Below are 24,756 nucleotides of genomic sequence, written 5' to 3' on the forward strand. Positions count from 1 at the left end.
ATCTCTAGATTGCTGCTAATACCTAATGCCATGTCAATGCTATGTAAATGGTTATACTGTGTTTTTACTTGTATTATTCTTTATTGTCATATTTGGGGGGCAGTTAAAAATATTTTTGATGCACAGTTGGTTGAATCTGCAGATGCAGAGGGCCAGCTCTACCCCCCACGTACTCTGCCCTGGGGTCACTTTGCTTTATTGACCAGTTAGTCTATGATAACTTCATATGAGCAAAAAAGTACTTGTGTTAATGCTACACATGTAGCCAGAAATGCCATTAAAGACCATAACCTGAATGTGTGTGGCTGCCTAACGATGAGCTCCAAGGTCCCCCAGTGAGGGGACGGCAGGGAGATGCTGAGTTATTATAGGTAGAATAGTGACCCGCCCCCAAAACATGCCCATGTCCTAATCCCTGGAACCTGTAACTATGATCTTACATGGCAAAAGGGACTTTGTGGATGTGGTTAAGCATCCCGAGGTGCGGAAATTACCCTGGTGGATTTTCTGGGTGGCCCCAGTGCAGTCACTGGGCCCTTGTAGGGACAAGGAAAGCAGCAGAGGGCATGACGATGGAGCTTAGGGTGAGGCCCCTGCTGGCTGGGGGCCAGGTGTCAGGGCTGAGGTGCCTCTAGAGGCTGGAGAAGGCAGGAAACAGCTCCCTCCAGCCACCAGTAGGAAGGCAGCCCTGTGACACCTTGACTGACCTCTGACCTCCAGAACTGTAAGATAACAAATACGTGTTGTAAGCAACTGAGTCTGTGCTCATTTGTTATAGCAGCCATAGGAACTACATTGAGTATGAAAAAAAAAGATCTGAGGACCTTGATGAGCTTCCGGCCTGAGCAACACGCCAGTCACTGTGCCAGGCACTTTGTGATGGGCCCATCGTCTAAGCCCACAGCGCCTTAAACACACATGCTACCCTTCCCTGCACGGGAGCAGCTGGGCCGGGAGAAGTTGAGCGGTTTGCCCAGGGTCACACTGGGGAACTAGCGTGACTCTCTCCTTCCCCTGTGTGCCCCACAGACTACACCAGTGCGGCCTGAATGTCACCAGCTCTGATTTCCTTGCAATAGCGCTGATGGGCAATGCACACCTGACACACCTGAGCCTGAACTGGAACCCGCTGCAGGACGAGGGCGTGAGCCTTCTGTGCAAGGTCATGCTGAAGCCATGGTGTCAGCTGCAGGACCTGGAGTGAGTTCCCCGCGGGGGCTGGGGATGAGGCTTCCGCATCGGGGCCTAGGGGTCCTGGAAGGTCAATAGAGTGGAACCAAAAGCTAGTCCCAGGGTCTGTGGGTGGTGATGTGCCAGGGGATGCTCTAGGTGAGCTGATGTGTTGACGTTGCCACAGTCCTGGGAAGGGCAGAGAAAACACTTGTGAGTTCTGAATCACCCTTGGTACCTAAACCTGCTGGTTTTCAGAGGAGGTGGTCTTGCCTGCAGTTAACCTCCAGCTGCTCATCTGCACGTGGAATGGGGGAGCTCTTGTCTCTCTCTCAACCTCTTTTCTTCTGGGGCTCAAATTTCTTCACCCCTCTTTGGAATGCGTCTGTTTGATAGGAGTGTTCCATCCTTACGCAGACTAGAAAAGCTGAAAGATCTCAATGAGCAGGGATACGTCTTTAGCTTCACAGTCATCGCTGTTTGTAGTTTGGGTGTCTCCTGGGGTTCTCTCCTAGACGTATACGTGCATTTAATGTTTTACAAAGAAGGAATCGCAGTAGCCAGTAGTCAGGTCATTCTAACCAGGCGGCAGGCACAGGACTCTAAATAGTTCATGTCTAATCTCCTGTAGTCACCCCACCACCAATTGTATCTAGCGGAGAACTAGAACTCCCTAAGAACCAAAACCTTGGCTTTGATATCACATTCCGTCTCTGAGGATATGCAGATTATAATAAATGAAACACGGATGGTATTCCATGTAATGGTGTTTCGTGATGTCAAATATCTATCTCCAGCCAGACACTTGGCATATGTCCAGCGTTTTAGTCACGAGCGCCTTGTCACTCTTTGTGCACTTGGTGGTATTTTTATCAATGACGAAGGTAGGCTTAATGGACCAAAACAGGGGGCCATTTTGAGATCGCTCCCTTCCCAATAATAAAGGAGTTGAATATAGATCACAGTTCACAAATTTCTGAGTGCCCCAAGTACTGATTCCCCTATTTGTTTTAATTAACCTGGCATTTCCAGCCCTACTTCCGCAAAGTATAGAAACAATCTTAGTTAGAGATGTCCTTTCTTTGGGGTTGCATTTAAATGTGAGATTATCTGGTCCCTCAGGAAAGGGATGAGAGTGGAGGGTGGGGGAAATGTTGGGTGTGATTGATGGTGTCTTTGGAAAAAGAAATGAGCACACCAGAGTTTGTCTTCCACCTGGAGTTTGCTTCAAGATCTCCATGATGAGGTAGGAAGAGAGAAATGCAGTGTGCATGAGTAGAAATTGGCAGAGCCCTGAGAGGGAGAGAGAAGGTGATAGAAGTTACTGAAACACAGGTAGGGTCTGGGGTCAGATGCAGGGGGAGCCTTGTGCTTCTCTTCCCAGGTAGAGTGTTATCATTTATCCAAGCTAGCATCAAAGACTAGGTCATCCCCAGGGTCTCCAGGTGTGAACCCTCACGATGGAGCCCCCCATGCCTCTCAGCCCCAAAGGTGTCATTCTGCTCCTAGCAAACTAAGAGCATAGGGATGTGGGACTTAGATGGTTTCAGTCACTTCTACTCAGGTAAACCATCCAGCCATTATCGTGGGGGCCATTTCCACCGCACTCTACCTGGAAATAGAAGCAGGAGACTCCCCCCTTTCAGACCCCACACCCCATCTGTGTTTCTGTAACTTCTGTTGCCTTCTGTCTCCCCGTCAGGGCTCTGCCACTTTGCCAGGTGCTCTACCAACTTCTACTCGTTCACGATTCATTCCTCTCTTCCTCCCCTGTCATGGAGGTCTTGAAGCAAACTCCAGGTGGGAAACAAACTCTGGTGTGCTCATTTCTTTTTCCAAAGATACCGTCAATCACACCCAACATTTCCCCCACCCTCCACCACCACCCTCTTCCTGACTCAACAGACACCACACAGTCTAAGACACTCACAGGAAGGGACGGAAATGTCCCTTGTCAGGAAGGACTGAGGGGGATCCCCGTTAATGGTCCTGAACATTATCCCACCATAGCACTTTCCTCAGACGACACAGACGTGCACTCCCCTGTGTCTTGCAGGTTGGTGGGGTGCCACCTCACCGCCGCTTGCTGCACGAATCTGTCCTGTGTGATCACGAGAGGCAAACACCTAAAGAGCCTGGACCTTACCGCCAACGCCCTGGGTGACAGCGGGGTCGCGGCGCTCTGCGAGGGACTGAATTACGGGAAGGGCTCTCTGAGGAGACTTGGGTAACCCCCTGGATCACCCCTGTGAGGGCTGGGCTGGAGGAAGTGGGGGCCCAAGCGTGAAGCTGCTTGCACAAGGTCAACGTTCTCATGACTCCCTCAAGTTAGACAGGACTTACCCTTGGCAGAGTCAGACCTGGGTGTAAATTCCAGCTCCACGCCTACGTACGAGACGAATGAAACAGCAAGTGCTCTGGCGGGAGCAAGGTCTGGAGGTAGAGAGCCATGTACTCATTGCACAGCCCCGTGTGCTGGGCGTGGTGCTGAACGGTGTACGTGCGCGGTGAAGAGTGTGGCATCGTGGCATATACGGTCCAGTGAGGAAGGTGGGCAAAAGCAGGTGATTACACTAGTGGTTCTAGAACTGTATTGAACATCAGAATCACCCAGGGCTCCAATACGATGGGCTGTGGTTCAGCCACAAAAAGGAATGAAGCGTGACACACGCTACAACAGGGATGAACCTAGACAATGTGATGCTAAGGGGAAGAAGCCAGACACAAAGAGTCACATAGAGTGTGATTCCGTTTCTATGAAAACATCCAGAATAGTCCAATCCATAGAGACAGTAGGTGAGGGGTTGCCAGGGCCAGAGGAGGGACTGCTTAATGGGTATAGGGTTTCCTTTTGGGGTGACAAAATGTTCTGGAACTAGATAGAGGCAGTGGTTGCACAGCGCTGTGAACTACTCTAGAACGTAACACTTGCTGCCCCGTGCCGAGTACTGACCGTGTGCCAGCACCGCACGCACGTGGCTTGTAAACCTCCGAGACGCCGGGGAAGGTCATATTCCTATTTTGTTGGGCAAAGGGCTTGATCTGAGGACCCATTTCCTTCTCTAAGTCACACATCGTTCAAGCTCCTTGCCACTTTCTTTGTCCCCTCGATGTCTCTCTGTGCAATCATGTCCCATCCCTAGCTTCTGTTCTGTTGCTTTTACTTCCATGTTCTGTTATCTTTGTCAGTCTTATAAGTGCTGTCTGTCTCTCAGCTTTCGTGCCTGAGTGTGTCCACCTACAAATCCTCCAAGCTCCAGTGAACCCAGTTCCTCCACCCCCTCAGAGGTCGCTGAGAGTGGCAGGAGCAAAAAAACTACAAGTTGGTCACATGCAGTCAGTGGTCACTGATGTAAGTCTGTTTCCCCAGTGTTACGTTTTTCTACTCCACTTGTTTCCCCACTCCCTGAAACAATGATTTCAAATCAGCTGCATCGTCTGGAGACATTTGGGGCCCACCTTGTTCTTCCTGGTACTTAACGAATGACCCTACCCCTTTGAATGAATCTGAAGCCATTTACTAGGAAAGCCCTACACTTTCTGTCAAGAAACCAACTATTCTCTGCGCCGCATGCCCCTCCTTCTGTATCAAGGAAGAAAGCGTCCCCGCAGTAATTGATTTCACCCCCACTGGGGATCTCACAGTCCCCTGTCTACGCAGCACCTTATACCATCACTGGTTTACCTGCCCCTTGCCTAGATCCTCAGCCCTCCCTACTGGATATTTTCTGTCTTTATAAATGCTTAGATGTTATTTAATTTAATTAATTAATTTATTTATTTTGAGACAGAGTCTCACTCTGTTGCCTGGGCTAGAGTGCCATGGCGTCAGCCTAGCTCACAGCAACCTCAAACTCCTGGGCTCAAGCAATCCTTCTGCCTCAGCCTCTCGAGTAGCTGGGATTACAGGCATGCACCACCATGCCCAGCTAATTTTTTCTATATATAGTTTTAGTTGGCCAGATAATTTCTATTTTTAGTAGAGATGGGGGTCTCGCTCTTGCTCAAGCTGGTCTCAAACTCCTGACCTCGGGTAATCCTCCGGCCTTGGCCTCCCAGAGTGCTAGGATTACAGGTATGAGCCACCGCACCTGGCCTTAGATGTTATTTTAGAAGCAAAACCAGACAGAAAGAAAGTAAGCCTTCATTCGATCCCATCGCACCGTCTAGCTATAGGTGGCTGAAACGACTTGAGCTGCATCTCACCATGTTCTTACTCTATTGTGAGAATTGCAAAATGCACAGTCCTGAACAATCAAGACACTTAAAACCTATACATCCACCACCTAGTTTACATTATCATCAGTATTCTTTCTCTCTGGTGAACTATTTCATAGCAAGTTATGTATTTTGACATTCTGCCCCCAAAATATCTCCACACGCATCTCCAAAAATAGCAGAACACTCCTCTACAATACCATTACTGCATGTAATGATGTTCCTTGGCTTTCCGTTGCTCTTCAGATAAAATCCTAAATCCTTAATATGGCCTAAAACGTCCTACCTCGCTCCCTACCACTGTCTCGGACTGTGCTCTGGCCGTCTGGTCGGCTTTCTGTTTTTCAGATGCGCCCTCCTCTCCTTCCACAGCCTGGTGTGGGCAGTTTCTCATGTCAGTGCGTACAGTGATATATCCTCCCTTCTCCTAGCCTACTTCTCCTTGGCTTTGAGTTTGAGAAACAATCTCACTTTCTCAGCAAGTCTTTCCCCACGTTCCTTGTTACATTCCTTTGTTACAAGCATTCTTAGTCTTCATCTTTCATTCTTTCCACAACTATAATTTGAGTCTCATCCAGCTCTCAAAGTGAGAACCAAGAGCAGTGGTGTCACCTGGGAATGCATTGGGAATGCAAATATTTGAGTCCTTCCCTGGGAATTACTAAACCAGAAACTCTGGGGATAGAGCTCCGCACTTTATTTTTTTAAACATCGAGGTGAAATTCCTTTGGGTCGAATGAAGGCACCATCATTGTTCTTTGGGCTTATTTCCTGGATGTCCTGACCCTGCAGGTTGCAGGCATGTGGATTGACCTCCAATTGCTGTGACATTCTCTCCTCCACCCTCTCCTGCAACCAGAGCCTGACCAGTCTGAACTTGGTGCAGAACAGCTTCAGTCCCGAAGGAATGGTGAAGCTGTGCTCAACTTTTGCACAGCCCATCTGTAAGCTACGGATAATTGGGTAAGTCCCAGGCAACTGTCCTTGGAGATACAAACCTTCTCTTATGGTCGTGTTAGTTGGTGGAGAAGCGGCTCATGAGAGCAGTTGAGAGTGTGGCTTTGCAACCAGATCTTTGTACAACCGATGAGTGCCCACTATGCTCTGAACACTGCTGGATGCTGGAGAGACCAGGATTTGGGAGATGGAGGTAGGGTGCCTGATGTCATGGAGCTTGCTTGTTTGGGTGGGCTGGGGAGGGTGGAGAGACAAGAAGTGAAAGTAACCAGGTGTTCATGGACAAATGGATAAACAGAATGTAGCATATGCATATAATGGAATTTTATTCAGCCTTAAAAAAGGAAATTCTGACACATGCTACAATATATATGATCTTTTAGGGTCATTATGCCAAGTGAAATAAGCCAGTCATAAAAAGACATATACTGTATGATTCTATGTGTATATGAGGTACCTAGAATAGTCAAATTCATAGAGACAGACAGTAGAGTGGTAGTTTCCAGGGGATGAGGGGAGGGATTGGGGAAGTGTTTAATGGGTACAGAGTTTTAGTTTCACAGATGAAAGGAGCTCTGAAGATGGATGGTGGTGCACAGCAACGTGACTGTAATTAACACTACTGAACTATGCACTTAAAAATGGTTAATGGCCGGGTATGATGGCTCATGCCTGTAATCTCAACACTTTGGGAGGCCAAGGCGGGAGGATTGCTTGAGCCCCGGAGTTCATAGATTAGGCTGGGCAACATATCGAGACCCTGTCTTTATAAAAAATTTAAAAGTTGTCCAGGTGTGCCTGTAGTCCCAGCTACTCAGGAGGCTGAGAGAGGAGGGTACCCTTGAGCCCAGGAATTCAAAGTTAGAATGAGCTATGATTGCCAGCCTGGGAGATAAAGAGAGACCCTGTCTCAAAAAAAAAAATGATTAAGATAGTCAATTTTATGTTATATATTTTATCATAATTAAAAACTTATGTTTAGGATGACTACAGGTGGTAAGTACTAAGAAAGAAACTAAATAGTATGAGGGAGTGATCAATACAGGATGAATTTAGATTGCGTGGTCAGAAGTTCTCACTAAGAAGCAGGTATTTGATCTGAGTCCTCAAGCACAAAGGCAGCTGCATGAAGATGAGGCAGGCCCTTTTCTGGCTGAGAGATTCAAGGGCAGAGACTCCCAGAGCAGCAGGCCTGGAGTGAGAGAAGGAGCAGTGACAAAAGACGCGGTTGAAGAGACAGTTTCCGTATGACCTAGCAATCCCACACTTACATAGATACCCAAAAGAATTGTAAAGACACAGCCAAGTACAAATGTATATGTGTTCACAGAAGCGCTACTCACAATAGCCAAAAACTGAAAACAGGCCACACTTCCATCGCAGGGGGATGAATGAATGGACAAAGTGTGGTCTGGTCATACGAGGGCACGCTACTCAGCCATGAAAAGGGGCCAAGGACTGACACAGGCTGCAGTGTGGATGGATGAGGCACAGAGGTTACACATTGTATGATTCCATTTCTATGAAACATCCAGAGTAGGCCAATCCATAGGGGGGCTGGAGAGTGGGAAGGGGAGTCAAAAACAGCTGTTTAATGGGTGCGGATTTCTTTGTGGGAAGATGAGAATGTTTGGGAACTAGATAGAGGTGGTGGTTGTACAACACGTAGTGAACGTGAGAAATGCCATTGAACTGTTCACTTTAAAATGGTTCAGTTTGCATGATGCGAATTTCACCTCAGTAACATAGCGTAATGTTTACCACAGATGCCCATACTCTGCCTTCTAAGAAGCAGGTGATTTTCTTTCCCCTCAATATCCTTCACCCCCTAAAGACTATAGATATCAGATTCTCTAGCACCATCTTCCAATCTGAGCCGACTTCTGTTTATGAGTGGAGTAGACGGTGGTACAGCAGGGCCGTGGGGTATGTGCCTGGTTCAGAGCCAAGCTCTGCCCCTCACTAGTCCTGGGTACGGGAGGAAGCCATCCCAGTGACCGAGAGAAATGAGAGTATTTGCTCTTCCTCTTCTCCTTCCCCCTTGGTACAGGGTGCGCCCTCAGAGGGACTCAAGTGATGTCCCACAAAGTTGTGTTAATATGTGGGCAACCGTCACCCTCCAGGATTCTTTTGATCCACAAGCCAGGTCCTGGGGAGGCAGTGACAAAAACAATCTCACGGAAAGTATGATCTAGCAAAGGATTTAGACACACTTCAATTTATACGGAGACCAAGGCTATGAAGGGAAAGTACAGGGTATGGTTTGGGAACATAGAACAGCAAGCCTGTGTGGTCTGGAGGTTTTAGGAATGGCTCCTTGGAAGACAGGGCATTTGAAGTGGAGACTTCGATATCTGGGGATTTAACCGTCTATGAATAAAGAGCTGAGATGAATTTGCCCTTTGGTTTCTTGCCCTGGGACAGTGTGTCTGGAACCAGGTTGCAGGAGCAAGGAGGTCAAGGAGAGGTAGGCAGGGGCTGGTGACACCTGTGGGCCAGGGCTACAGTAAAACCCACAGTGTGGTTGGAAGTGGCCGGCACAGTTTAACCAGCAGCGTAGAGGACGTGGTTTAGTTACTAAGAGCTGACTCTGGCTACCTGGTGAAGAATGACCTGCAGGGATTAAAAGCAGGTGGACCTGTGAAGATGCTGTCCCCATAACCCAGGGGAGGGGCGGTGCTAGCCTGAGCTGAGGACAGTGGCGGCAGCTGTGGAAAGGGAAGGGTGACGGGCGGGACTGGACAGGTTGGGTGGGGTGGTCCAGCCAGTGGTGAGCACATGGGTGCCCGATGTGAGCGGGTGGAGGATGGAGGTGCCAGTTGCTGAAATGGAAGATGCAGGAGGGGCAGATGTTAGGCTTTATACAGCTCAAAAGTGAACTCTGGAAAAGTATGAGATGTTCACTCATCCAAGAAGAGGTTTTTAACTGGCTAAGATATAACTCCTCGTGTATATAGCTCTGTTCAGAGGGCCAAGCTAGAGATACAATTTTCACACCATCGACAAAAGGGGATAGGCTTTTAAAGCCGTTGGTCACGATCCCTAGGAAGGGATTATTGGTGAGACTGACTGAACCCCTGGAAGTTCAGAGTTGAGGGGCCACGTAAGACAGCGGTCAGCTCTGGACCCTTACTGGGCGGCTGGGGGTCTTGTCTTGCTTTCTTATTCTGTGTCTCTACTTTATTAGCTGTGCTATGGGGCACGTCTCCTAGGGTGGCCACGAGAACGTAACAAGCTGACACAAGGAGCAGTTTAGGCGGTACCTAGAACATGCTAAACACTACAGTGCCGTCTCTTGTCATCGGGAGATGAGGAGAGAAGCCAGAGGCAGGGCAAGGAGTAGCAGGGCTCAAGGGAGAGAGCCAGTGGAATGTGGCATCGCAGGCTAAGAGAAGACAGTGAGCCGCCGTGTCTGCTGCTGCTGAGAGGTGACATGAGATGAGAAGGGCATCTGCTGACCGCGGTAACTCGGGGCTCAGTGACCTCGCGGAGTGGTCCTAGTAGAGTGGTGAGGAGCAGAAGTCAGGCTGGGGCGGACTGAAGAATGCAAGAGGACGTTGAAATGTCATGCGTGAGCTATTTGAGAAAAGTTTTGCACAGGAGGAGAGAGAAGGGACTGGGTAGGGCTGGGGGGTGGTGGAGGCTCAAGTCAAGAGGTTTTTGTTAAGACAGTGTCAGAATACACCCGGTGCTGAGGGTCAAGGTCCGCTGGATGAGAGGTCGGGGCCACCGTGTTGAACAGCTCTGGGCTGGTGGGGTTCATAGGAAGTGAATCAGGACTGTCCTTGGTGAAGGTGGGGACTTTGCCTCGTCTGTCACTGTACAGTAAGCCCTCCCTTAGCATCGTGGATAGGTTCTTGGAAACTGCAGTTTTAAACAAAACCACGTATAACAAAACTGATTTTTTTTTTCCTCATAACAAAACAACTCTAAGGAAACTACACTATTGGAGAACCTGCTGTATGTCGTTTTGCTTAAAGTCACAGTTCCCAAGACATATCAACAGTGTTAAGTAAGGACCTACTGTACCTCCAAACCCTGTAACAGGACCCGGAATGAAGTGAACGCTCGAGAAGGAATTCATGGGCGGACGGAGTAATCTCGCACGCCTGCTGAGATTGTTGTGAGGCGCAAATGCCTATAAAAGCTCAGTGGGGTGTCTGCCACATCTGAGAGTGCCTTTGCACGCAGGGATTTACTTTTATGGTATGGGGAAGGTACTGCTGCCCCGTAAAAGTATAAGAAAGGGTTTGAGGTCCTCGACAGGGTCTCCAGGAACATAGAGGAAGAGAGAGGAGTCCAAAGCAAAGTCGCGGAGTAACGTGCCGTCTTCCTCCCTCCTCAGGCTGTGGAAGGGCCAGTTTCCTGTGCAAGTTCAAAAGATGCTGGAGGAGTTGCGGCTACTCAAGCCCCAGCTCGTGATTGATGGTAATTGGTACGATTTTGACGAGGATAACCGGTATTGGTGGAAATACTGAAGATACAAAAACCCTCCCCACTCACACCCATTTCCTTCTCAGAGGAGAATGAGTCCTGATTCTCTCAAAGCCCCCAGTGGTAGTGATGATACTGTGTCCAGTATAACTGGGTTACTGCATTCAAAGGCTTGCGTGACCTTCAAGACACAGGACCTCAGTTTCTGTGAAATATCTGTCCTACCTCAGAGCATAGAGAATCAGATAAAATAAACACTGAGCACATCTGGAAAAAGGATCAAGTGGTCTTCCTGACTAGTGGGGATGCAATTAATGATCAAAGAGGTTGGGAGGGCCCCTAAATTTGGAGAACACTCTTGCTGGTTTTAAAGCACCCACCTAAAATATCAAAGGATGGTGTGACTGTCACTCAATATCTCAACTATAAACACAAAGCTGAATTTATTTAGTGTAATAAAGGGCTAGTTGTTTTGGGAAAATCCCAGGACAGTATAGAAAAACCACCCCCCAAACTGAGAGGGAGTGGAGAGACCAAAGAATGACTCAAACAAGTCCAGCTTGACAAGTTAGATTAGTTTATATAGAGGTGTCACCTACAAGGGCACTTGCTGAGTGACTCAGGGCTTTTACATACATTGTATCCTTGCTTGTTTACAATGAATCACACTCACCAGCGAGCATTGCCATCCTGTACCTCACACAACCCAAGTCATGGCAATGACATTAGCTTTCCACTAGGTGGGGATTTTAGTGTTACAATGTGGTAAAGGGCACGACAGGACGGCCAAAGCAGTTTTAAAGCAGCCAGAGCTGGTCTGAGCCGGCCACTTCAAGACAAACTCCTGGGCACTTCCCCGCCCAGGGCCAGTAGTTGTCTTGGTAGCTGCTAGTCTACTTTGTAACAGCTCTGCTGAGCACTCTGGCTGGCACGGCGTTTCTGGCATGTAGGGGGAACCTGCGCTGTTCCCTCGCTGGTCTACCATGGTCTCTGAGCAGAACACACTTCTGATCTTTGTAGATACGGATGTGGGGGAGTGTGGGGTTCAGGGATTGAATCTGTAAGGTGTACGTGAACCTGGAGTTACTCCAGTTAGGCTGATCGGCGTTCACACGTGTCTTCATCGGAGTGAATCGCTCCCCGACTGGCTGAGCGTCAGGAGCAAGGGGCGGCCATGGGTCGCCTTGAGAGCACGTTCACTGAGGCAAGTTGTCTCGGATCCACTGAATGGGTTTAAGTCTGTCTGGGTAGCCACTTGTTACCATGGCTGCAGAACAACCAGTGTGTTCCTAGAAGAGTGAAAATTTGTGTTCTTACCAACACATTCTTTTTATGATTTCTTGTATTTATTCTTCTACTCCGTGATGATGAACCATGATGGCTAATGCACATAGGCCTCTTTGTGTGCCAGGCTAAGCGCTACTTACAATTAACCCTCTTGCTCTTCACAACACCCTAAAAGTAGGTACCATCTTATAGATGAGAAAATTGAGGTACAAGAGGTTTAAAAATGCACAGCCAAGAAGCAGCAGAGCTGCCATTCAAACCCAGGAAACCCACTCCTGGGGTCTGTTCTCCTTTATTTTTAATTACGGGTCTGTACGTTATACACATGTAGAGTGCGTGTGATATTTTGATACAAGCATACAATGTGTAACGATCAAATCAGGGTAAATGGCGTATCCGTCACCGCAAGCGTTTATGATTTCTTTGTGTTGGGAACATTCTAATTCCTCTTTCAGTCATTTTGAAACATACAATAAATTTTCACTACAGTCACCCTGTTGTGCCACCAAACACTAGATCTTGTCTGGAGCCGGTTCTCTTAACTGCGACGTTACCTTCCTACCACACAAAAACTGCCAGGTGCCACCCACTGTACTGCATGTAAATCCTTGATTCAAGCATCATTTTTCAAACCTGGAAAACTTTTTAGGCTCGTTCTCAATCAGAGCACGTAAGATGGAGATTGGTCCACCTCCCTCCCCATCCCCTTGTGACGATGAAAAGTCTTTCAGGTGCAGGAGAAATGTCAGCCCTGCAGTTAATTTGTGCTCATATCATCAGCATTATCATGCCGTTTTCTTTGCAGGAACACTTGCATGGTCTGGGAGAGTTAGTTTGTTTAACGCTTGGACATTGGACCAGCGTGGCGTGGTTTGCGAGGTACAGCGGGAGGGTGCCAAAGTCCTTCCACGTTAGAGAAGCCTCCCTCTCCATTCAGAGTAGCTTTTCTCTCACATGGGACGTGTCACTATCTGACATGCAGGTGGGGTGAGACAGCCACCATTAATGCTGTATTAAGTACTAATAAAGCATTACTATTCTAGTCTTTTTAAAGATATATCATGTTACATATAGCTGAAAACAATGCCTGTCTCTGTGCCCAGTGGATTGTCTTAAGCACCGCCCATCCACCCCACCCCCCAACAGTCACATATATCCCCCTTTGTAAAACTAGAGCCTAAAAGGGAAGGTCAAAGGAAGAAGCCACGTTTTTCAAAATTTTGATTTAGAGACCGTCCTGCTATGTTGGCCAGGCTGGTCTTGAGACCCTCCTACCTCAGCCTCCCAAGCGCTGGGACCACAGGTGAGCGCCACCGCACCCAGCTTCAGGGTTTTGATGCAGACCTGTGTTCACATCCTGGCTTTTCTACTAAATGATTTTTGTGACCCTAGACAAATGTCAACCTCCGTGTGCTTCTGATTTCTTATCTGTAAAATAGGAAAAGGCATACCCACCTCACAGGGACAGTACAGAGCGGAGGTGAGTTCCTGTGAAGTAGTTCCCAAAGTGGCTGGAACACTCACTCCACCCATATTGAGCACCGACTTGTATTAGTTGTCTTGCTGTTTACGACGTTACTACACACAGCAGTTTCAAACAACATACACTTACTATCTCAGCTTTTGAGCCCAGGCATGACTGAGCTGGACCCTCTGCCCCAGGGTCTCACAAGGCTGCAGTGAAGGTGTTGTCGTGGGCGGTGTCTCATCTGAGACCCAGCCAGAGGAGGAACTTTTTCCAAGTGCGTGTGGTTCCTGAAGGCATTTCTTTCTTTCTGGCGGGCAGACTGATGGCCTCGGTTTCTCGGCTGCCAGCCCCAGGCACCCTCGGCTCTGTGCAGCCCGGACCTTTCCCATGGCCGATGTCTTCTTCAAGGCCAGTGGGAGAGGGTCAGTCTCTCAGCAAGACTTACAATCTCATGTACCATGGAAGTGAGATCACATCCACTTTGCCATGTTCTGTTTGGCCGGAAGTCAGTCACAAGTGGCTCCCACACTCAAGGGGAGGGGGTCCCACTAGGGCAGGGACACCAGGAGGGGGTCATGGGCCCTAGAGTCTGTCCGAGGCACTACTGGTTACTGGGGAAAGCCCTGCTCTATTCACGTCTGCCTGTCAGAAGGGACAGTTTGTCCCTTGTGCCCCTCAGCCACCATCTCCAAGGGCAGACGAGGGAGTTGAGTCCCCTGGTGGAGGGGGACCTGCGTGGTGGAGGGGGACCTGCGTGTCTCAGCCCCTCCTGGGCGCTCTTTCCAAGCCGCCTGTCTTAGGATATATGCAAGCTCCCCTCTTCCGGGAGGCAGGATCCCAGCGGCCAGAAGACTTTGACTACCGAAAAGTGCTGGGAAGCCGCAGGTGCAGGCTGCCAGCCACAAGAGAGCTCTCAGCCACAGAGATAATATCCGGATTTATACCTAACTCCTTATATCTTATTTGGTTCCGAATGCCAAAAGTAGACAGTAAGGTAATGACGATTCTGTAAAACCCCCAGCCCTGTGAGCTGGCCTCTGGGCTGCGGCTGATGGTACCAGAGAGACGACGGTCCCTGCTCTCTTAAACTTACCACATTCTAGCGGGGGAACAAATAAATACATGGACCACAAATGCTCACAGAGGAAAAAAAAAAATGTTAGCAAGAGAGTAGGGTGGCTCTTTTTGACCATAGGGTCTGAGAAGGTCATTTTATTCTGCACTGCTTATATTTTTAAATTGGGCTTGGGGTATAACTTATGGTAAAAATATTCCTTCATTAGTGTACAGTTCTGGGCGCTACAAATACTTGGGTGGCCATCACAAAGAGGTACAAAACAGTTCATCTTCCCCCCAAAATTCCCTCCTGCCTGTTTGTAGTCAGCTCCTCCCCTGCCCTTGTCCCTTGCCAGCCGCTGGGCTGGAAGAAGCTGCTCTGAAAGATCGATGTTTAGGCCGAGACCCGAATGAGGACGAGGAGCCCACCAGGCAGAGCCGTTGGGAAGGAGCTGCAGGCACAGGGACAGCCCGTGTGTGAGCAGAAGCGGGCACGGTGGCGTGTGACTCAGCGCAGGCAGGGACAAGTGCTCTGAGCACAGCGGAAAGCCATGGCAGAGTCTGGGCAAAGGAGCAACACACAGGATGGTCAGAGGTGTGAGGAGGGTGCAGAGAGAGGTGAGAGGCACCTGCAGTCATCCAATGCCCCCCAAACTAGAGAAGTTTGTCCCCACGTGGCAGTGGAGGAGAGTGGGACAGAGTGTGGCTGTATCTTTGCAGGTCCAGCAGGTCCTGCTCGCGGACGGAATCCAGTTGCGTCTGGAGTTGTTTCTAAAAGCAGCAAAGCCCCCTGGGTAAGGTAAGAGTAGAGCCCTCTCATCAGGGCTGAAGTTCTCAGCACTTAAGTCACTTTCCCACCTCTCTGGGGGGGGATGAGCGGGGTGTCGGCAAGAGGACCCAGAAGCCCGGCTTGCCCGGCCGCAGGCTGGCTGGCTCTCGAACCGCAATCCCCATGGGAGCAGCAATTCTTCCCCCGGCAGCCAAAACTGACTTCTGAAAAGCAACTGGGGTCCTCAGAGAACCTCCCAAGGGCTGACACCTACACTGGGACGGCTCTGGGCTTATGCCCCAGTCGTTCATTCCCCAGGGACATGTTTATATTTTTACATGTGTGCCACGGGAGTAGGAGCGTCAGGAAGACAAGGGGACCCGGTCCTGGAGGGTGACCTTGGCGAGTTCAAGGGCACTGCCCTGGCCTGGCACATCCTGTGTGGGGAGTAGGGGGTGCACCTGTCTGCTCCTGCCATCGTCCACAGCAGTGCCCTCTCCTCCTCCCCACACTGAGTGGCACAGAATCCGCCTCCACCCGCCCCGCCCTTCCTGTAAAGTGCTCTGTGTGGGAGGCAGTATCAGTTCCGATGCTTTCACGTGCGCGTAACAGAGCACCCGACGTGGACAGGCAGTTCCAGGGTCAGTTAACTCTGCGGCTGGAGGATTCCGAATCTCTGTGACACTCTTGCATCTCCCCTGGTGCCTGACAGGGAACCACAGCATATCGTGTCTCCAATGGAGGAAGTGACTCCTGACCGTGTCCCTGCTACGGGGATGCTCGTCCCATCCCAGGTGCTGCTGGCATTCAGGGATGGCCAGTTCTGCATTGTGGAGCCGTCCCGTGCACTGTAGGGTGTGGAGCAGCATCCTTGGCTTCTGCCCACACCCTCTCTTCGCCAAGACAATCAAAAATGTCTCCAGACACAGCCAGATGCTACCAAGGCACACAGTGTCCGGCCTATGAGCTGCTGGCCTACTTTCCGCAGGGGACCCTCCCCCATGAGCGCCCCCAGCGGTTTTCCGCTCACCCCCCTGGAGGGGACTGGTTGACACGCAATCCTGGTCAGCATGCAGCTTTTGAAAAGCTCCTTCTGCAACTTTGTGGTTTTATATTCTTGGCATATCGACATCATGAAAATCCATTTCCTTATCAATGTACCTGGGGATGATCTCTAAAGGGTACTGGGTCCACAACCCCATGAAGGATGCCTGTGGGCTGCACAGCTGTGTCTGTGGCCATCCACCCTCCCCAGCCACCATAACTGGGGTCGGCTATGTAATCCGTGGGGCCAGGTGTGAAATGAACATCCAGGCGCTTTGTTCAAAAATTGTTGAGAATTTCAAGGTGATGACAGCAAATCATCAGAGGGAGCTCGAGGTCCTCCTGGGCTTGGGCCCTGGGCGACTCCCAAGTTGAACACCCAAGAAGCTGGGCCTGGCCCCCATGGACGGGACCAGAGCAAGAACTGGATTCAAGGACGGCCAGCCCTTAGGCTGCTGAATGCCCTGTGGGGTGATGGCTGGGTTAAAAGGTGTCATCATTCACAGCAGCCAAAATGTGCAAATGACACAAATGCCCATCCGTGGAATATTGCCAAGCCATGAAACAGAACATAGCAGTGACATATGCTACGATGGGCATCAGCCTCACAAACATTATGCTATGTGAAGAAGCCAGGCACACAAAGCCACTTATTACAGGATTCCAATGATATGAAATGTCCAGAACAGGCAAACCCACAGAGACAGAAAGCAGGTTAGAGGTTGTCAGGGGCTGAAAAGGGAGGGAGGAATGCAGAGTGACTGCTAACGGGGACAGGGTTTCTTTTCGGGGTGATGGATGCACAACCACATGGCTATGCTAAAAAGCCATTTAGTTGTACACCTTAAATGGGTGAATGGCGTGGTATGTAAATTGTTTCTCAATAAAACTGTTTAAAAAAAGATAAAATGAACCAATATAGTTCCCTCTGTCAAAGACATGATTCAGAACTCCTGAGGAATGAGGCAGTTGCAGGCGAGAGGTAAAAAAGACACAATGTAGAGAGAGCTCGGGGCCGTACTTTTATGTGGGGAGTACCGTGGGCACTATACCCAGGGCTTGTGAAATTGTCGTGAGCCTGAAAACGCAGAGGGAATCTGAGAAGAAATCTGGCGGGAAAAGATGAACGAGAAGGATAAAGGTAGGAAAGGGAACCAGACCATGAACATCACCTAGGGAGGAGATTCAATTCCTGGGCCCCACGGCCGATTTAGGGCTAGTGGGACCCAGGTGAAAACTGGGAACATGAAATTGAACAAGCTTCTTGTGCCGCTCTGATGCGAGTGGTCTTCGAGCCACACTTTGAAAGCCACATCACTAGGTGGTAGGAATTTTCCAGTTTCATTATCCTTTCATGGGGCCACCATGTCACATGGGGTCCATCTGACAGAAGCAGCATCACGCAGCACACTTGGTTCTGTTTCTCGGGAAAACCCCAATAGGTTGCTTAAACTGGCATGACCCCGTCCCTATCATCTGAGCCACCGCAGCAGCCAAATGCCTTGAGTGTTTTCACGGTTGCTGACGCTAGCTGGAAATCACAGAGGACTTGCTATTGTTCAGCCCCCAGGGTGACTCGTCAAGGCTCAGGATTTGCAACGATGAGGAAGAGGAGAGGAGAAGGAGCTCCATCCCACAGTCACTGGGCTCAGTTCCTTAAGTCATCTCCTTCCATCTTCAAAGCAAATATGGCTCCCTTTAACGGATTAAAAAAAGCCCACGCTTGACAAGGTCAATCTCTTGAACAAGATGGTCAGACCAGTAAGATGTGGACCAGGATCCTAAAAAAGGAATTTAGCCCACACCACCATAATCTTCAGGAGCCATCGTTTTCCAAGTAACTCAAACACATGGATGAGAGTGAAGTGTTTGCTATGGAAGGAAGCTCATCTTCCAGACAAGCCCCCAGCCCTGCCACCACACAGAAGGCTGAACCTAAGCTCCTCCCGCAGAGGATTGCTGGAGCAGTCGCTGCCCTAGATTTAACACAAGGTCTGTCTAAAATCAGCTTAGTGATTGCTGGGGTGGGAGGGATGGGGAGTGACTGCTTAATAGCTACAAGGTCTCCTCTGAGATGAAAATGTTTTGGAACTAAATAGAAGTGATGGTTGTACGACATTGTGAAGGAACCAAATGCCACTTAAAAGGGGTTCACTCTATGCTATGTGAATTTTACTTCAATGAACAAACAAAACAAAGTCTTTCTAACTCAGACCCATGCATTTAAAGGATATGGTGTATAACACACTCCACCGCTCTTCATGCGGGACCGTGTCTCTGCGTGATTTCAGACACTGCCGTTCTCGAGAACCCAGGCTGGGACAGCAGACAGCTGGCAGAGACCAGCATTTTCCTGGGGGGCCCAAAGGAAGGTCCAGAACAGGAATATAGACCCAGCCAGGCTGCGATGAGCATTTCTGTGCTGCAGCTGTCCGGAGCGTGGCACTCTGAAGAGGGCTGTCGCTGAACCATTCTCTATTTATTCCCAGTAGTGAATGCAGCTAAAGAGCGGGGAAGGGGGATGGAGGAAGTTGCAGAACCAGCTGTGGTTCTGGCCATATTTCTATCCCACCAGGAGTGGCAACGCACCTGCAGATGTGTGGCTCCCAGGGTGCTCCCTGACCCTGGGAGCCCCAGATCCAACACATAAGCAATCGTTTACACCCCTTGTCCAGCCGGAGGAAGCCAATGGGATGGTGAGCACAGTGGCTTCAGCCCAGGCTCGGGGCTGAGATGCAGAAGTGCCTGGGCCGTCCTGGTGTTGGTGGGACCAGCAGACTGAGCCAAGGGAGCGGGCTGGTGGTTAGACTGCCCACACGCCCCCTCTCTTTGTGCCAGTGGGGACAGGGGAGCCCCATCTGAAACCCCTGATTCCAATGACCTTGGGTGTAATAATGGCAGTGATGATGATGATGATGTGGGGTTTCTACACTAGTCCACCTCCTCCCAGCTCAACTTTATTCTAGTGGTGTGCATTTGTGGTGGTTTGCATTTGTGGCTACTCTTTCATTTCAATTTGTGCTTGTCCACCCCACAGAGCTCTCCCTGCTGTCGCCCCTGCCTGGACTTTCCTCTTGATGTCACATCATCGCTCAGCTCCCCCCAGAGTCCATTGTCCACTTACTCCTCATGTTTACTGAGCACTTACTACCTGCCGATGGCTTTGCTAAGTGCAGGGACACGGTGGTGACCTCAAAGTCACAGTGAGCGGAAGGGGACCCACAGCCCAGGATGGAAGGGACAAGAGGGGCTCCAGGAAGTGGGATGGGGAGACAGTCCCAGGGATGGCATGACAGGCAGATGCAGGGCGAGAGGAAGGGGCCTCTGCCCAACTTCTTGCCCAATCTAAAGGCAGGGGCACCTGTCGCTGAGGGCAGGGACCCTGTGTGTCCTGCCCTCACTGTGGCTGGAACTAATTCATGGTGGGCAGGCAGCAAATACCGATGGAATGGACGATGGGCACCACAGGGTGACATGAAGTGGTAGCAGCGGCACAAGCCGGGCTTTGGACAGTCCCGAGCTTGACTCCAGGCTTCCTCACTTCCGAAGGCTGTGATCCAGGGTGAGTGGCTTCACTTCTCCGAGCCCCCACTTGCTCCTCTGTGGTTAACAAGATCCAGCCATGTCTACACAGCATGGGGCAAGGCCCAGTGGCTGAAACTCGGCTGTGTCTCCTTGTAAGTCTTAGGGTCAGTCCCTTCACCTCTCTGAGTCTGCTGCTCCACCTGCCAAGTGGAGGATTATAGATGATGTTTGTGAAGCACCAAGCACACGGTAGGTGCACATCACACCGCCGTCATCTCTCTTCCCAGCATCTCTCAGATGTCAGCCATGTCAAAACCCTCCCTGGGGAGGGCAGGCAGGAGACAGCCCTTCACACACTGTCGGGACGCGGTTAAGTTGGTCTGACCTCTGGGGAGGGTGATGCAGCCTTCTCTGTCAGAATTCAAAGGCACGGCCCCCTTCTCCAATGGTTGCTGGATGCCGAGACAAGTGGAAAGATTCTGGCGGCAGCATTGTTACAGTAGCAGACGAGAAACAAGCTAACTGCGCATCAATCAGGAATTAGTTAAATAAAACAGTATAGCCACACAACGGAATGTCTTGAGAATATTTTTAAAATAGGCTGGGTGCAGTGGCTCACACCTGTAATCCCAGCACTTTGGGAGGCCGAGGTGGGAGCACGGCTTGAGCCCAAGAGTTTGAGACCAGTCCAGGCAACATAGCAAGACCCCATTTCTACAAAAAATAGAAAAATTAGCCAGGTGTAGTGGCGTGTGCCTGTAGTCCCAGATAGAAAGCTGAGGTGTGAGGATCACTTGAGTCCAGAAGTTTGAGGCTGCAGTGACCTATGATGATGCCACAGGACTCTAGCCTGACTGAGACCCTATCTCAAAAGAAAATGTTTTTTTAATATAAGACAGATGTATATAGGCCTCTCTGGAAAAACCATAGATAGGTACATTGATAGATGCACAGATAATAAAGACAGATGATGACAAATAAATGACAGAAACATAAAACATAGATGACAGATAGATACATAGTATATGGGTAGATGATAAGTAGATAATTGACAGATACATATTAACTACTTATGTAAATAGACAATAGATGATGCTGGTGATGACAGATACATACATAGATGATAGGTCAATGACAGATGATAGATTATGTATGATGACTGATAGATACATGAATAGATGATAGATACATACACATGGACAATGACAGATGTAGATAATTGGTAGATACATTGATGACACACACATAGATGATGATCACAGATAGACAGATTAGATAGATATACAAGTGGCAGAATGGCATGCAGGGCATGCTCCCATTTGATAAATTAATTTTATAAACCCACTTGTATATTCACTGAGTATTTCAAAGGGTAGTGTAGGGAGAGGAATGAGAAATCTTGGAGTCTAAAAGAAAGACTCAATAAGTAATCTTGGCCGGGCGCGGTGGCTCACGCCTGTAATCCTAGCACTCTGGGAGGCCGAGGTGGGTGGATCGCTCAAGGTCAGGAGTTCAAGACCAGACTGAGCAAGAGCGAGACCCCGTCTCTACTAAAAATAGAAAGAAATTATCTGGCCAACTAAAATATATATAGAAAAAATTAGCCGGGCATGGTGGCACATGCCTGTAGTCCCAGCTACTCGGGAGGCTGAGGCAGTAGGATTGCTTAAGCCCAGGAGTTTGAGGTTGCTGTGAGCTAGGCTGACGCCACAGCACTCACTCTAGCCCGGGCAACAAAGCGACACTCTGTCTCAAAAAAAAAAAAAAAAAAAAAGTAATCTTTTCCTCCAAGTATCCATTACTCTTTTTTTAAAAAAAAAAATCTTATTTGTGACTAAACATATCAATTTCTGGCCCAAATCCCCCTAGCACAGCACAGCCCCACCAGACTGAATAACTGTGTCCACCCACATAGTTTATTTGCTCTCATAGCTGGCGGCCACCCCCACATCACAAGCGTCCATTAGGTACAGCCAGCCTGAGTGCTGGCAACAGATTCAGACCACGATGCTCTGCTCCTCACCACCAGAGCCTCGTCCGTTACCCGTAGAATGCAGATAATACCCTCCTCGTGACGTGGTTGGCAGGCTTCAGAAAATAATGCATGTGGATCACAGAGCTGAGCTCTACCATCTGAGATCCAGCTGGGGGTGGGGGTGGGAGTGGAGGAGAGGCAGGTCCTGTCCGTGGCGCTGAAGGACTTGACTGCCCCCACCCCACCCCAAGCCACCAGAAGATGGGGAATCTGCAGATGGACTTTTATCCATCGAGGTAGGAGAGATGAAATCACTGGGGCCAGAGACAACTCCCTCCCCACCCACAACCTGTTTGAGAGGTAAGAAGAGAAGGATGGGTGGATGTTTACCACCTACACACACAGACACAGACACATAGACATGCACACACGTGTACACATATACACACACATACACAGAGACACATGTACACACTCAGACATCCATCCAGGTACATGTACACATACATAGACATACAGACATACAAAGATACATACAGAGACACATATACATGCTCACCAGAGACATGCCTATGCACACACATGCATGACACCTTACACACAGGCACTTTTCTAAGTATGCTGTATGAATGACAGGTTTCATGACTAAGTTGAGAAAATGCTGCATGCTATAACCTACCCCCGTCCCCTCCTCCACCCAGGTGTATAGACTCACAATTAAAAGCTATAGGGGCAGGGGCTTATTTTATAATTCATCCCATCACCAAAGTCTTGACTCAGCACCTTCCACATGCCAAGCACTGTTCTCTGTATTAGAAAACTTGAATCCAGTATTTTCACAAGTTAGCTGGACCCAGGACTCTATTTTCTGCAAACATGTCATTAATATTCCCTAGAACCTACACTCTCCAGGACACCCTTTGGGAAACGGGGACACATGGAAGAAACATTCCCAGATGAGTGGCGCCTTCATACTGGGCGGTAAGTTGAGTGGAGGCCCCTTCCTCTTATCAGCGTCTGCCTGTCACATCTCCCCACCCCTGGCACTGCCTGCACGTCCCACCTCCCAGGAACCTCTCTTGTCCCTTCTATCCTAGGCTGTGTGACCGTCCCCACCCTCCATGATGGCAGAAACCGTGCCTTCCAGGTCACTGCCATGTTCCCCCGCTTAGCAGAGCCGCTGGCGCTACATAAGTGCTCAATAAAGATCGCCCAACTTCACCTGTGCAGTGGGTGAGGCTACAGTGCAGGAGAATCATGAGGCCAATGGTAAGTTCCACGAGGACAGAGTGGCCTTCCTTTCTTCACCTGCGCACCCAACGCAGCGCCTGAGAGGTACGAAGCTGGTACTCAAAAAACATCTGCTGAATATGTGAGTGAGAGCAGGTGATTGACCACCCGAATGCATGAATAGATAAATGACACCACGTGACACCAAAGCACACGTCAGGGGCCTGGGCCAGTGCAGGCTGATATTTTCCAGCACTGGAGGGTATCTGTCTAAGTGTGTGGTCATGTTAGCTCCTTTAACTCCATACTCTTAAGTGGAGTGGGGAATCCTGGCTCCTCACCTGTGTCACACTCCTGCCTGGAAAGGCAGGACTGAGCCCCAGGCTCCTCCCACAGGGGAGGAAAGTGAGGGTCAGAGGGGTTAGTTCACTTGCACAGGGTCACGCAGCCCTAAATGGCAGGGTGGAGCCTGGCCCTGAATCTTTCTCTGGGTGTCTGCTCCTGCCACCACTTCCTGGGCCAGGACACCCACCCACTCCCTTCTATCAGAGTAACAGGCACTTCCCCTCCTGCCCCAGGTCTCCAAAGGTGCCCAAGGTCAGCAGGCTGCAGAAGGGACCTAGGGCGTTGAGCAATGTTTTCTCAATCTTTGCTGACCTGTGCCCTCCCCAAACAAAAAACAAAGTTTTACCCCCTCCTTTCAAGTGACCTGAAATTTCAAAATAAACTGAACAGCAATACCAATTAACCCAGCAAGGTAAGGCCACTTGGGAGTACGCTTTTCTGACCTACAATCATTCCCAGTTCTGGTAAGTCTTCCTGGGAGCCATGCCCGGCCCACCAGTCGGCCATCCCTGGCCTTGATTTCCGAGGCCCCCAGAGGGCTAAACCTGCCCACACACGGCAGGGCCTACAGGGCAGATTCGGGGCTCAGACTAGAAATCCCACTTCCTCCTTCAACCTCCCCTCTACGACTGCGGTCCTCCCCCTCCAATCACTGCCTGCGTCATCAGGGCTGTTCAGCCAGCCTGAAAATACCCCTTTGGGGGCCTCCACTGCAGCCTCCAAGACCCCAGCAACACGGGTCCTAGGGACTTGGGGGTGTGGGTTTCAGGAAACCAGAACTGGCCTCAGGGGCCCCTTCTGATTTATGAACTGGCAACAGTACTCACCTCGCAGGAGGACTCCACGATTCCGGGGGCGTGTCGCCAGGCAAGGACACCTGCCTAACACAGCAGTGCCCCGAAGCACCCCTGGCTGGCTCCCCCCGCTCGGCCCGCAGCAGAGGCAGCTGTGGGCTAGTTTGCTCCTGAGGCTCCAGCCTCCCTCGCAGTGAGAACACGTGACTAGCCCGGGTAGCCGGACGGGCGTGTTGGGAGCCCCAGGCCAAGTCCGCCGAGCAGCTGGAGGCAAGAGGAAGGTGTTTGGGGGTTGGGCGAGGAGCCACATGACAGCAGAATGAAGGAAAGCTGCCCCGACCCGCGAACGCCTGAGGTCGCGGGGCCCTTTCACCGCAGTCGTCCTGCCCCGCCCCGCGGGGAGGACACTTGGCAGATGCGGCTACACCTGAGGCCTGGCGGGTCACCCTTCCCGCAGAGGCGCAGCGCCGGCTGCCTCTGCCCA

The 24,756-nt window shown here is 50.1% G+C and overlaps 1 long non-coding RNA gene across 2 annotated transcripts; it reads right to left on the bottom strand.

Moving 5' to 3' along the window:
* Positions 1-16,840: 16,840 nt before the first annotated feature.
* Positions 16,841-24,557, bottom strand: LOC138374688 (uncharacterized). 2 transcript variants are annotated; one of them, XR_011231397.1, is made up of 3 exons: positions 24,306-24,557; positions 23,126-23,264; positions 16,841-20,642 (listed from the first exon to the last, which is right to left on the bottom strand). It is a non-coding gene; the product is annotated as an uncharacterized lncRNA (long non-coding RNA). The 2 variants fall into 2 exon arrangements; XR_011231396.1 differs by having other exon boundaries at positions 23,126-23,267.
* Between the last annotated feature and the right edge of the window lie 199 nt (positions 24,558-24,756).

The sequence above is a fragment of the Eulemur rufifrons genome, chromosome 24, assembly GCF_041146395.1.
Source record: "Eulemur rufifrons isolate Redbay chromosome 24, OSU_ERuf_1, whole genome shotgun sequence".
Lineage (NCBI taxonomy): Eukaryota > Metazoa > Chordata > Mammalia > Primates > Lemuridae > Eulemur > Eulemur rufifrons.